The 15,290-nt window shown below is 31.3% G+C and overlaps 2 non-coding genes across 2 annotated transcripts; both read right to left on the bottom strand.

Moving 5' to 3' along the window:
• Positions 1–12,397: 12,397 nt before the first annotated feature.
• Positions 12,398–12,459, bottom strand: LOC124897485. The gene has a single exon (XR_007054202.1). It is a non-coding gene; the product is annotated as a small nucleolar RNA snoR101 (small nucleolar RNA).
• A 231-nt stretch (positions 12,460–12,690) lies between these two features.
• On the bottom strand, positions 12,691–12,751 carry LOC124897486. Its single transcript, XR_007054203.1, has one exon. It is a non-coding gene; the product is annotated as a small nucleolar RNA snoR101 (small nucleolar RNA).
• Positions 12,752–15,290: the final 2,539 nt, after the last annotated feature.

The raw sequence follows: 15,290 nt of genomic DNA, 5'->3' as shown, positions 1-15,290 counted from the left end.
GGGTGCTAGTCCACCCCAATAGGATTTGAGGCGTGACAATTTCAAATTTAGAAAATAAAAATTTCTTAGTCTCATTTACAACATTCATATTACGGCGAAAGATTAACATGTCATCCACATATAAACATATAATAACCCAATCTGATCCTATCATCTTAGAATAAACATAGGTATCAGATGAATTAACAACAAAGCCATTATCCATTAATGTGAAATTAAAATTTTCATATCACTGCTTAGGAGCCTGCTTAAGTCCATATTAGGACTTTCTTAATTTGCATATTTTATCCTCTTGTCCTGGGACCACAAAACCCTCAGGTTGAGTCATATAGATTTCTTCCTCTAAATCACCATTTAAAATATAGTTTTGACATTCATTTGGTGTACCACTAAATTATCAATAGCGGCTAGAGTAATAAGAGTCCTAATGATCCCTATTTTAGTCACAGGAGAATAAGTATCAAAATAATCATCATCTTTCTTTTGGTTAAAACCCCTAATCACAAGTCTTGCCTTATATTTATCAATTGTACCATCATGCATCAATTTCTTCTTAAATATCCACTTGCTACTTAGCCTCAATTTCTTCTTAAATATACACTTGCTACTTATGGGTTTATAACCTTTAGGTAAATCATACAAGTCCCATGTGAGATTAAAGATTATAGAGTCTAATTCACTTTTAATAGCCCCTTTCTAAAATATCACATCTATTGAACTCATTGCTTTATTATATGTCTTAGGTTCTTCTTCTATTAAGTAGATAGTGACTAATTCATCATTTAAAGTATCGATATCAAAATCCCCAGTTAAGAAAGTGGCGATAAAATCAGGACAAAAATTAGTCTCAGTTCTACGTATTTTACTCCTTCTAAGTTCATTTTCATGCTCATTAACAATAATATCAGATGCAGGCATTACTTGAGAGTTAACAAATATAGATATAGAAGTATTATAGGTACATCATTTTTCAAAGGAAAAACATGCTCAAAAAATTTTGCATTTCTAGATTCACAAATAGAATAATCATTTAATGACATATATTTATATGCAGCACTATTTTGAGCATAACCAATAAAGACAGTGTCAAAGGTCTTAGAATCTACATTTGCTCATTTAAAATCAGGTAGACCAGCCTTACCAAACACCCCCACACTTTCAAAAATTCAAGTTAGGAGCAAATCCTTTCCACAATTCATATTAGGTCCTGTCTAACATTTTATAAGGGACTCTATTAAGAATATAACATGCAAATAAGACAACTTCCCCCCACATATAGTCAAGTAGACTCAAGCTTAAAAGCATAGAATTCATCATTTCGTTAAGTGTTCTATTTTTTCTCAAGTAGACCCACATATAGAATTCATCATTTCCTTAGAATTCATCCCCCTACATATAGTCAAGTAGACCCAAGTTCCATTTTTCTCACAAAAATCTTCTAGAGTTTTAGTACTATATTCACCACCCCGATCAGATCTAAATCTCTTAATTTTTCTGTCTAATTAATTTTCTACTTCTATTTTGAATTTTAACAATGTGCTTTCAGCCTCATATTTAGACTTAAAGAGGTATACCTTAGTGTACCTAGAAAAGTCATCAACAAAAGTAATGTAATACTTCTTTTCACCTTTTACTAATAGTGTTCTTAAAATCTGCTAAGTCTGAATGTACTAGTTCAAGCAACTCGGTCTTTCTACTAGTAACATATTTAAAAGGTTTCTTGGCATGCTTTGCTTCTACACATAGGATATTTAGAAATATCATCAATATTTACTGTAGGAATTAATCCCAATTTTCTAAGTCTTTTAACAGAATCAATATTAGCATGACCTAATATACCATGCCATAAATTAATAGACTCAACAATATAAGCAAAATTAGAAATATTTGCATTGACAATCTCTTGATCAATGTTCAGTATAAATAAGCCCTCACTAAGGTATCCCTTCCCATCAAAGTCTCCTCTATGAGAAATAATTATTTTATCAACTTCAAAAATAAGTTTAAGGCCTACTTTGTTGAGAAGTGCTCTAGAAACTAAGTTTCTACGAAGTGAGGGAACATACAGAACATTGTTCAAGGATAATATTTTTCCAAAATTTAATTGAAGTAAAAATTTTCCTTTACCCAAAACTCCAGCAGCATTGGAGTTACCCATCTAGACGCACTCTTCATTGGTGGATTCCTCAAAGTTATGGAATAACTCATTGTTGGCATAGAAATACCTTGAAGCCCCTGTGTCCAACACCTACTCAGTCTTTTTAGACACCAGGTTTATCTCAACGACTACTGCCGCAATCACTTCATCACCCTCAGCAAGATGAACTTGGAAATCATTTTTTCCTACCTATTTTGAGTTTTACAAACTATCCCATATTTCTTTAGCAGATTTTCAAGTAATGAATAAATCAAATAAAGTATTAGTCATATGACTCAATAAATGCCCTCTAGCATCTATGTTATCCTTTTTAACCTTGTTTTTAGCAAATTCATCAAAAATTATAACAGTGTTAGAACCAGTAATAATGTTAGAACCATCATTAAACAAAATATAATCAACTTCTAATTGTTCTAAGAAAACTAAAAGTTTTTGTGACCAACGTTTAAAATTATTTTCATCCAATGACTCAAGTTTTGACAAATCAGGAAAAGTTTTGTTCAAAGAAATAGCCATTTATCAATACTATATGTAAGAAAATCACTTTTAAATTGTTAGAAAAATTACTACAATATTGATATGGACATGGAATTAATAATAGTATTAAAATAGTCACAAATATTGTGTCGTGGAAAGCCACTACCTAGAAAGCGATCTTGGCCCGACTCCGGTGCAAATCCTTCAAGATGGTTGCTCCCCAAGGTTCCACAAATACTTCCAAAAATGTGCACTCATGGCTAAAAGTTTGGGGATTGCCTAAATCAATTGCCCAAAATAATTCAACAAGAGGAAAAGAGGAAGACTCTTTTTCTTTTCCTTTCTATTTATTGTTTTATTTTTTTCTCTGTAGGTGCTCTTTATATAGTATATTGAAATTGACAAAGACGGGTGATTTATTGATGGTGAGCATTAATGGCATTAAAAACTATTACTACAAAGCTGTTGAATTTATGTCCTACAGGAGGTATATTCACTTTCATTTTTACGTATAAGTGTCAACTCCTCTAAACCGTATGTTTTATTTATTTCCTTTATTCATTGCATTATAAAATGCTTTAAGGAGCATTAACTCTACAAATAATACCCTCCGTCATACTTTGGGTACAAATATATCCTTGTCGTTAATAAAAAGATACAAATATAGCTTTCTCATTAACAACTGGACACGTGTCAACATCATATGGGTTAACCCTTTTTAATTTATTTTATCTGTGAATAATTTAATTTATCCTAAATTATAAATCATATCCAGTCCAACCTGACCAGACCCATGTAATAAAGAAGCTTCAAGAGACATATCACGTGTCTCTATTCTAACGTGTTTCTTTCTTCCACTCTCTCACACTCTCACTCTCTCAATAACCCAAAAAATCCTAACAAACACGTCAGTTCAATTCATATTTGATTCATCAACCATCTAAAATTGAGTAGAGATTTATTCAATATTGTGATGTTGTTTTATGTTCTGATATCAGATTAATATTTTGATGCTGTTAATATTCCTTATGAACGATTGTTGTTTTTTTTTTTTATTCATGAGTGTTGATGAATCAAAAATTATTTATGATTCATTGATGTTGTTCCTTGCTTTAAATTCATTGTTACACCATTGTTCACCAATTTCAAAGAGTGAACAAGAAGGGAACATTCTAAGAACAAAAACATGAGAAAAATTTACAAAGTTTGGACATTCCTCGGTCAAATAAGGGTCTTCATTGTATCACGGGTTGGGTCAAGTTATTTGGATCGGGTATGAATTATAATTTAGGATGGACTAAATTATTGACAGATAAAATAAATTAAAAAGGGTCAACCAATACGATGCTTACAGGTGTTTCGTCGTTAATGAGAAGGGTACATTTCTATCTTTTCAGTAACGACAAGGATATATTTGTACCCAAAGTAAGATGAGGAATATATTTATATCATTTATTAATGTTCTAGAGTATATTTCACTACTAAAAAAAAAGGAAAACCGACCACATCTGGTTGGTTTTCCTGTATTTGCGACCAAAAAATCGACCAAAATGTGTGGTCGAAAAAAACGTAGTAGCTTTTTTAAATAATATATATTTAAAGTTCAATATTATTTTTTTTTTAAAAAGATTTTTTCTAAAAAAAAAAATTCAAAAGAAACCAACTACATGTGGTCTTTTTTTATTTAGTAATTTGTTTAGTAAAATATTTTTTAATTAATTATAGTATACCGACCACATGTGGTCGGTTTTCTAGAATTTTTTTTAAATAACATCATATATCTATGATACATTCCATCAACCAGCATAACAATACAAACATTTAAAATCAAGTTATTTTTAAAATTTATCAAGGTTTCAAATCAAACTACAAAGCATACAAAAGTATAAAAACTACAACTCATTATCCTCTTCATCATCCGCATCCTCAGCCTCACACAGGATCTGATTTCTCCTCTGTGGTGTAATAATCATCCAGTGGTCCTAGACATTTTGTAGCTCGAACTGCATCACTAGGACAAGGAGGAAGAATCCTTGCAGATCAAATAAAAGAGTTGATTTGCTCCTGCATCATTCTGATTTGTGATGTTATTTTCTCCTCCTCCTGCTTCTCCCTCTCAGTCTGTGCATCAAGCTCTTTAGTGAGTTGAGAAACTGTATTTTTTTAGTAAATCAACAATTTTTCTATCCGCTGATGAGGGATAGGATGTATCGCTGGACGAAGACCTAATATTCTGGCTAAAGCATTTTCTGTAGTACCGGTAGTATTGGCCTCTTACCAGAGAACCCACAGTTTGTTTACAGAACTCCTCCTCTATATATTCAGGTATTATTTCACCGTGACTTTTAGGAGGCTGAGTACTACGACACTCATTAATGAACTGCATATATTTTTTTTATATTCAAAGTAAAGTTAAAATTAATAGTAAAAAAATATTAAACTACTCGTACTTGAATAATATCAACTTTGAGAAAAAGATTCATAAATAGAAAATTTGATTTTTACATGGGTAGCTTTTGCGGCTCTACCCAGACATCTTCATCAGTTGGACTCTTTTTCTTCCTTACATGGGTTGCCTTGAATGCCTCATGTTGTTGTATCTTCCTACCCAATTTTTTTTTCTGCATATGATAAAATTATTAATCTTAAAATAATTAAAAATTTAAATAGAAACAAACAATTAAACCTGTAAAAGTTACATACAATTTTTTGCTCCACAGTAATCTAATTAACTGCTCCCACATTATGTAGAGAGCCACCCTGACTTTCTTTTCTTTGTCACTCAACACTTGGTATTCATCGCAACTCCAATAGTGAAGATAATCTTGCCATATGGGTTTGAGTATAAACTCTGGTCGTACCTTCTTCATTCTGGCATAATGCAACAGACCGTTCATTCCGAGTCTTGATATTCTATAAAAATTCTTCCATATAGCGAAGTCATTTACTTCATCCCACCAAAATTATTTGTACAACAAAAACAAAAGTTTAATATTCAATTTTTTTCTAACAATGTGTTAAGTAGTCGATAAGTTGAATCTTTACCTAAAATTCTTTAAATATTTCATTTCTATCAAATTCTGGAACCTTTTGCCAACTGGTCCAATAGCCATTGAAGTGCCGACAAATGCATTTAGTCATAATTTTTGTAATTCCATCATTGAAAAAAAACCTACAACACAAGATCAAACATTAATTTCACATTCAATAATAATATAGTAAATGAAAAATAAATAATGTTGTTATATTTAGAAATCTTATCCTACTCCATATGGAATAATATACTGCCTTCGATGAGCATCTCTGTCTCCGGGCTACGGAACAAGTATTATGGATGAACTAACGTGGGCGGATATGAAGCATCGGATGGTATGCCTCCAAGATGAAGATCTATCAACCCAATAGATCTAGCAGAATCACTCTGTGAATGTGGGTGAGTACTAGTAGAGGGTACTGCAGATGATGGTAGATGACCGTATATGCCAGCGATCATCTGATAGTACTGTGAAGAGGGAGGCATGGGGATGGGAGAAAAATGAGTCACTATAGACCCATGAAGTAGGACCAGGAACTAAATGATGCGATGACCTAGAATAAGAGGGTCATGCTAGCACGTCATCAAACCGACCCTGGGATATATGAATACCTGGAGGTCGTCTATAAGGCAGAGGTTGTTTTTTCTTTTTTGTCTTTGTAGGATCAACTTTTTGCTTACCTTTGTCACCTTTACGTTCCATCTAAATTTTGTAAATTTAACAAGCAGTTAGTCCTTACAAAATGAATATAAGAAAACACCTATGGTAAAATATTCTAAGTAACTAATCTCAAGTTACTAATTCATATTTCAAATCACTAAATCAATATTAAAACACCAGTGAAATAGTTATATAACCATAGCAAGTTTAGGCTTGCTCCAACAAGGAGAGATAGACAAGAATATTTCTATTACTACATAAAATATAGAAAAGTGACAACAACAATCTTACATAGTATATTACATATCAATCTTAAACAAGAAACACAGAGGTAAATAGTACAAAACATAAAGATATCAATACATAACAAATACAACCTACACAAACTAATCCTCCTCTCTCGAAGATTCTCCATTAAACCATTGACCCTCTTCAAAAGTTTCCTCATCTCCTACCCACTCAGTCTCTTCTTCTGCAATATTAACTTCTTTAAATATATTTTTCAAGTGGTTCAAACTATACACTAAATCAATGTCCACTAACTGGTGATTAATCTTCATTTCATTTTGATACATAGTCTCCAACACATTCTCAACTTCCACCCATCCTATAGGCTTTGTTTTGATTATAGCTTACCAATAAGACTTAGCACTGTGCAACAGATAAGGAGCATAATACACTTGTTTAGCATTTTACGCGAGAATAAAGAGGTCATAAACAGGATATGCCCTATTGTGATTCACATAAATGATGTTACACTCCTTATGTACTTTTGTGCCTCTTGTGCTTGGATCAAACCACTTACATCAAAAGAGGAAAATTTTGTTTATTGGCAAACCAGCATACTCCATTTCTAAGATATCTTGTATGATGCCAAAGTAATCAACATCATCATCACCCTTAACCCAAACACCACTATTGTTTGTTTTCCTTATTCTGGAGTGTTTTTCGATGGAAAATTTAAATCCATTTACTGTGTAATAGGACATTATACTAGCTTCAACTGATCCCAAAGAAATATCCCTCAAGAACTGATCGTATTCGGATGCATTTGGTGATTGGAATACATAAAAATATTATACACACACACACATATATATATTAGTTGAAGAATCTGTAAATGTTTAAAGTTTGTAGAAATATTAGTACACTTACACACCTTATATGTAACACATGATTTTAGTAGAATTGAGTCTTAAATGAACTGAAGATCCAACATGCAAAGCACAATTAGTTTCCTTAAGAGAATGAGTAAATAAATATGATATGTTAATATTTAATATTCTTACTTCAGAGAGGGCTCAACTTTCGGGCATTTCAGCAACACATTCAAAATTGCTGATTTGTGCTCCATAGTAGTGAGCCGACGAAATATGGTCTTCTTAGTCTTACTATCAGATTGATTGAAATTTGATATCGATTGCAAATAAGGCGCATTCTCATCATCTTGATGACTCAATCCATTTCTTAAACAAGAAACTTCACTACCAAAGTAGTACGAACAACATTTAGACGTTTCTCTTACAAGATATGCCTTAACTATAGAGCCTTCCACCATATATTTATTTTTGGAATCCCTTTTCAATTTTTCAATTATCCTGCATAATCTTAAGGTTGATGTTTACTATATAAAAATAGATATGTATGAATTTAAATATGTTGCAATTGCTTACTGTTCGCGTGGAAACATCCACCTAGTTTAAACTGGACCTCCTAGCCGAGTTTTGTGGACAAGGTGAATGGAAATATATTCCATCACATCGAAGAACCCAGGTGAAAAAATCTTCTCCAACTTATTGGTGATAACAACAATATTACTTTCCATTAGAGCCAGATTTTTTCTTTTAATGTGGTGGCACATAAGTCTTTCAAGAACAAACTAATCTCTACTATTATTTTCGATTTGTTTTTAGGCAAACCAATATAAGCAATTGAAAGTAATTATTTCATGAAAATATGACAATCATGGCTTTTCATTCCATGTAAGATTCCTTGTGCCATATCAACCCTCTTTCCTAAATTTAAGGCATATCCATCGGGTATCTTTAAACATTGGACCCACTTACATATTTTTTGCTTTTGGTCTAACTTGAATGTATAACTAGCCTTGGGCTTAAGAACATTGACATTGGGCCCTTCCTGTAAGTGTAATTCTCTACTCTTGTAATATTCTGATAAATCAAGTCTGGCCTTAGGATTATCCTTTGTCTTGCTGGTAACACCCACAACTGTGTTGAACAAGTTGTTAAAATAGTTCTTCTCAGTATGCATGACATCAATATTATGTCTAAGTAAATTATCTGGTCAATATTCTAACTCCCAAAATATACTTTGCTTAGTCCAATTATGTGAAATGTCATATCCATCAAGCCTATATAATGGTTCCTCGCTAACTTTTATCAAATCCTAAACTATCTCCTAATGTCATGACCAGATAACCTTGGAGGTGGACTATCATTTCAGTTGTATTCTTTCTGAATGTATTCCTGAGTCTCCTAAACTCATGATTAGATGGAAAGAAACAACAATGATAATCAAACCATGAATTTTTCTTGTCATGTCTCAATGTGAAAGATTTTATTTTTTTCATGCAGTATGGACAAGCCAACTTTCCAGCTATCATCCACCCAGACAACATACCATAAGCAGAAAAATCATTAATAGTTTACATTAGATATGCACGCAGATTGAAATTCTATTTAAGGGAAATGTCCTAAGTTTCAACCCCCTTATGCCATAAAATTTGAAGTTCATCAATCAAAGGTTGAAAGTAGACATCTATTCTGATTTTTGGATTATGTGGGCTAGGAATAATACAATTCAGAAATATATATGGACTAGTCATCAATATTTTAGGAGAAAGATGATACGAGGTGATAAATACAGGCCAACATTAATATGGCACAACACCAACGGAAAAAGGTGAGAAACCATCCGCACACAATCCCAAATGAATATTTCGTGGATCAGCTGCAAAATCTGGATAAGTTGCATCAAAATACTTCCAAGCCTCTCCATCTGATGGATGACACATAGCACCAGTGGGCTTTCTATTTTCACTGTTCCATCTCATATGAGAAACTAGGCTATTTAAAGCATACAACCTCTTCAACCTTGGTATTAGAGGTAAATAATGCATCGCCTTAGTAGCAATTTTATTTTCACGACAACTACATTTATATTGAGGGTGTTGACAAAACTTACAGGACTCTAGGTTAGCATCTTCCTTAAAGTATAACATACAACCATTTTTACAACAATCAATTTTAATTGAGGAGAGACCTAACTTTGACACCATTCTTTTTGCCTTATAGAAAGAATCAGGAACCTCTAAAGTTGGGTCAACTAACTCTTTAATAAGGTCTATCATTAAGTCCATTCCTCCTTCAACAATATTCCAATCAGATTTAATACTTAATAATCTAACAGCAACAGACAAACGAGAGTACGAACATCTATCAAATAAAGAATGACTAGCAGCATACAATTGTTCGTAAAAACAGCTCGCTTCTCTATTGGGTACATCTTTGACATTTTCCCTAAAGTTGCCCCCGTGTTGCATCTGAAAAGCATCATGCACCATTTCTGTGATCCTAGTATCTTGATAGTTATTATGTCCTGTAGACCTACTCCTTTTACCAACAACAAAGTTATTTTGCTCAACATCACCATGAATAGTATGCAATCTTAAAAAGTCCTTGTGAAACCCTTTTCTATAAATATGATCCTTCACAACTTCTTTTAAAATACTTGTACCATCATATTTAACACAAGGACAATGAATCACCCAAAAACATGACCAAACATCAAGTGTCTTGGCATGTTCAATAAATCAATTGACACCTTCAACAAATTCCACCCTAAGACCCATTCTATTATCATTATTTTGTTGATATATCCAGCTATAATCAGGTTCCATCTACACAATCAATCACATTTAAGTATTAGTTCAAGTCACAAAAGTTCACATTCAAGTACCTAAATCAAAACTAAAGTTACATTCAATACAAAAATTCAAATTTCAAGTACTTACACTTATCAATTTTAAGTCACTAAGTCACCTCCTAAGTTACCAAACTAAACTACATTCAATACAAAAATTTAAATTTCAAGTATCTACACTTAATCACTTTCAAGTCACTAAGTCACCTCACAAGTTACCAAGCTTAAGAAAATTCAAAATGAAAAATTCCCATTTCAAGTACCTACACTTAATCCCTTTCAACTCACTAAGTTACCTACCAAGTTACCAAACTAAGTTACATTCAAAACAAAAATTCACATTTAAAGTACCTACACTTCAACATTTTCAAGTTACTAAGTCACCTCCCAAGTTACCATACAAAACTACATTCAAAACCAAAATTCACATTTTAAGTACCTACACTTCAATATTTTCAAGTCACTAAGTCACCTCCCAAGTTACCAAACTAAACTACATTCAAAATAATAATTCACATTTCAAGTACCTATACTTCAACATTGTCAAGTCGCTAAGTCACCTCCTAAGTTACCAAGCTTAGCAAAATTTAAAATGAAAAGTTCACATTTTAAGTACCTACACTTCAACACTTTCAAGTCACTAACTCACTTCCCAAATTACCTAACTAAACTACATTCAAAACAAAAATTTACATTTTAATTACCTACACTTAAACATTTTCAAGTCACTAAGTCACCTCCCAAGTTGCCAAGCTTAACAAAATTCAAAATGAAAAGTTCACATTTCAAGTACCTACACTTCAACACTTTCAAGTCACTAAGTCACCTCCCAAGTTACCAAACTAAACTACATTCAAAATAAAAAAATCACATTTCAAGTACCTACACTTCAACATTTTCGAGTCACTAATTTACCTCCCAAGTTACCAATCTTAACAAAATTCAAAATCAAAAGTTCACATTTCAAGTACCTACATTTAATCTCTTTCAAGTCACTAAGTCACCTCCCAAGTTACCAAACTAAACTACATTCAAAACAAAAATTCACATTTCAACACTTTCAAGTCACTAAGTCACCTCTCAAGTTATCAAACTAAACTACATTCAAAATAAAAATTAACATTTCAAGTACCTACGCTTCAACATTTTCAAGTCACTAAGTCACCTCACAAGTTACCAAGCTTAACAAAATTCAAAATAAAAAATTCACATTTTCAACATTTTCAAGTCACTAAGTTACCAAACTAAACTACATTCAAAATGAAAAATTCACATTTCAAGTACCTACACTTAATCACTTTTAAGTCTCTAAGTTACCTCCAAAGTTACCAAACTAAACTACATTCAAAATAAAAAATTCACATTTTCAATATTTTCAAGTCACTAAGTCACCTCCCAAGTTACCAAACTAAACTACATTCAAAACAAAATTCAAAATAAAAGTTCACCTTCAAGTAACTACACTTAATCACTTTCAAGTAACACATCTATTTATAGTATAAGTCAAACAATTGAACAAGTGTAATAAAGCAAATAATTAGAGGTGTCGTATGTCCCTCTCACACCATATAATCATCACAAAATTTTTATGGCTTTCAAAGTCTTCTACAATGAACAATCCCACCTTAACACTACATTTAAAAACTTTATTATAAGAAAATAGAGAGAAATCAACTTACCTTTGCTTGACCTAAATTAAAGAAAAAAAGATAAGCGGTCACCAAAAAATAGCAAATCAATTCTTTTTTTGAATTTGAATTCAAATTTTGTCAAACAGTAACATCAAATTAGCTCACAGAATAGTCAATTTTCTTTTGTTCACATTTACTTTGCCATTTCATTTGTAATAGTCAATTTTCTCCAAGTGGAAGAAACCAAGGGCAAAATAAAAAAGAAGACCAAAATCACCACACAACATGATTAAAAAGGATATAACAAGATAACAAAAGTATTTGAGAAATTTGTCAAAAAGGTTACAAGAACAAGGATAATTTTATTGATAGATATGAAAATCAAGACATAATTAAACATCTAAAATGTGAGCTTTGTATTGTTAAATAGGCCCTTAAATTTAATTAAGCCATTTGGAACTATAAGTCAATTTAACAGATAGGTGCAAAGTTATAGCATCAGTAACATGAAATTTTCAACATAACTAACCTGAAGTTCAACGATCAAGTGTAAGCCATCATATGTAGCTAACTTTGTACCATAATCCATTTATCATATATTTTTAAAACAAGCCAGATAAATGTTTGGTTGGGTAAGATTCTGATAGTCTTTTAGAATTTTGTATTTCAAATCTTATATTTAGGTAACCATACAAAGCAATTACTACTACAACCTCAATGCCAATCCATATAATTATTTTTTGGTCAAAATACATCAACTAAAGACACTATATAGGTGTAAAGCTTTAGCATCAGTTAAGTAAATTTTTCAATAGGACCTACCTGAAGTTCAGAGTTCAAGTGTCGCCGTGAAGCTGCCGTCACCGAGGTTCGCCGAGCTGTGGTTTCGGGTCACAATTTAGGTTAATTTGCGAGGTGTATGTTACTTTGTTGCGAGGTGTGTGTAGAGTTGGTGGGGTGAGGGTAGGGTGTGTGTTATTTTGATGGATTGGGTTGGTCGAATTAAATTTATTTAATAAAATATTTTTTAATTAATTACAATAAACTGACCACATGTGGTCAGTTTTTAAAAAGATCATCAGAAATACCGACCACATATGGCGGGTTTTCTGGAAATATTTTTAAAAACTGACAACCTGTGGTCGGTTTTCTGAAAATCTATATGGTCGGTTTTTATAAAATTATTGACAAAATAAAATATAAGTGTTCGATTTAGTTATTTTATCTTCACATTAACACGAGTAGTATATTTCCTCAATCGTATAATAATATCAATGAATTTTGCAAATTACGATAATTTTTTGGTTAATTAGCTTTTAAATACGATATTATATATATACAAAGTAATACATCGTATTAATCAGATAAATTATCGATTAATTATCTTACTTTATTATAAATTCAATAATATACGCGTGTCTACATTGACACAAAATAGTATATCTATTTCCTCAATGGTACGATATCAATAGATTATCTAAAATATAGGTCTAAATAGTTTACATTACAGACAAATTAAGGGTAGATAAAATTTTGAGACAAAAGTATGTCATTTATTTAGCTTAATGAGAGGACCTTGTGGAAATACTAAGGCTTACAGAGAGATTAGAGAAAAATTAAATAGTTTATATTTAGAATTTGAGAGACTTAATAGTACAAAAGAAGACCTTATAAGACTAAACCAGTTAATTACCATAATATGTCAACTAGAATATAAATTAATAGGACATCTCAAATCTAGAAATATATGAGAACGCACCCGTGGGCTAGAAGTATACAACTAAAATATTGGTATTTAAATAGAGAAATAGTACTAAAATCAAAGGCGAGCGAATTAGAAGAAGTTTTAAGCAATTATTTAAGAATACTAGAATCATCAAAGTTAATATTATTAGAAGAATATATAAGTGCGTTAAAGTGGAAATTAGAAGGTATTAGAAGTGATATAGAACGATATAATAAATACATAAGGATTCAAAGAAAAAAGTGTAGAGAAATAATTTCTTTAGGATAAAAGGCCACAGTAAATAAGAAAGATACATGAGAACACATCTTGTCGCTAAAATAGTACAAAGGTTATATAATCAATTATACAAAAGAAGTGAAACAAAGACAAGGAATTTTAAATATAGAACAAACCTTAATAAATTAAATAGAAGTATTAGAAACAATAGAATTATCAGAAACCATTATAACCTCAGACCCTATAAAACTAGTAAACTGCATAAATCATATAAACTTGTTAAAGTGTAGATTAGAGAATATTAGGTATTGTATAGAATACAAAAATATTAGAATAAAAGCCATTAAAAATAGTGTACTAACAATAAACCCTCGTTAGGATAAAGAATAGTAGTGTTAAAATAGATAATTTAAAGAAACTAGAGTACTTAGATCTATCAATTCAAGCTGAAAAGAAATACAGACGTTTAAAAGACAATTCTCTTATTAGGTGTAATTTTAACAACGGAGAACATACATTACATGGAGAAAATCCACAATTAAATACTATTACAGACCTTACAATAAACCTAGGAGAAATAGTTCAAAAGGAAAATACTAAAATATTAAAAACTCTAGAGTTATTAGAAGACCTGCAAAATAAGCAAAAGAAGTTGCTAGACAAATTAAAACAAAATTTTGATTTCTTAAAAAATCAACAGGCAGAATTAGATAAAAAATTTAAAGATTTAATTAGCAAAGATAAAGAGAGTAGCCTAAGAAATCCAGAAATAAAAATAGTGCTACAAGAGATAAGAAAAGAAATCACTCAATTAAAAGAAATAACACTCTCATGAATAATTTGTCTATAAATGACCAGCTTTACATAACAATATTACAAAAAGCTGCTCAAATTCAACCAAATCCCGAAGGGCTATCAGATTATCAACCTCAAGGAAGAACTGACTCTATAGTCATAAAACAAAATAATATTCTAATATTGTTACTATTAGAGATTAATAAAAATCAAGAAAAAGCAAAACAGCAAGCTAGCCAAGAAGATAAAAATATAGAAGAACTAATAGAACAACTAAAGAAGATAGAAATAACCCCTCAAAAAGAAAAAAAAAGAAGCTAAAGCAACTAAACAAACTAAACCCAAAGCATGGACGTTTTTTCAACATCCACACACAAACCAAGACCAAGTTTTACCAAAGACAAAATAGGAACCAATATGCTATCTAAAATCATAAACAGACCCAAAATGACTTCAAAACACTAGCTAGAAGAGATAGTAGATGTAGATAAAGATATATAGCTCTTTCAACAAAAAAAACTAAAATTATTAAGTGCTAAGACCTTATATAATGAAGGAATGTTTTCACTAGCACAATTATATAAATATTATAGAGAAGAACAGTTGTGCGTAGTTGGTAAAGATAGCGC

The sequence above is a fragment of the Capsicum annuum genome, chromosome 3 (assembly GCF_002878395.1).
Source record: "Capsicum annuum cultivar UCD-10X-F1 chromosome 3, UCD10Xv1.1, whole genome shotgun sequence".
NCBI classification, from domain to species: domain Eukaryota; kingdom Viridiplantae; phylum Streptophyta; class Magnoliopsida; order Solanales; family Solanaceae; genus Capsicum; species Capsicum annuum.
The sequence above is the reverse complement of the archived record's forward strand: the minus strand, read 5'-3'. Positions and strand labels throughout refer to the sequence as shown.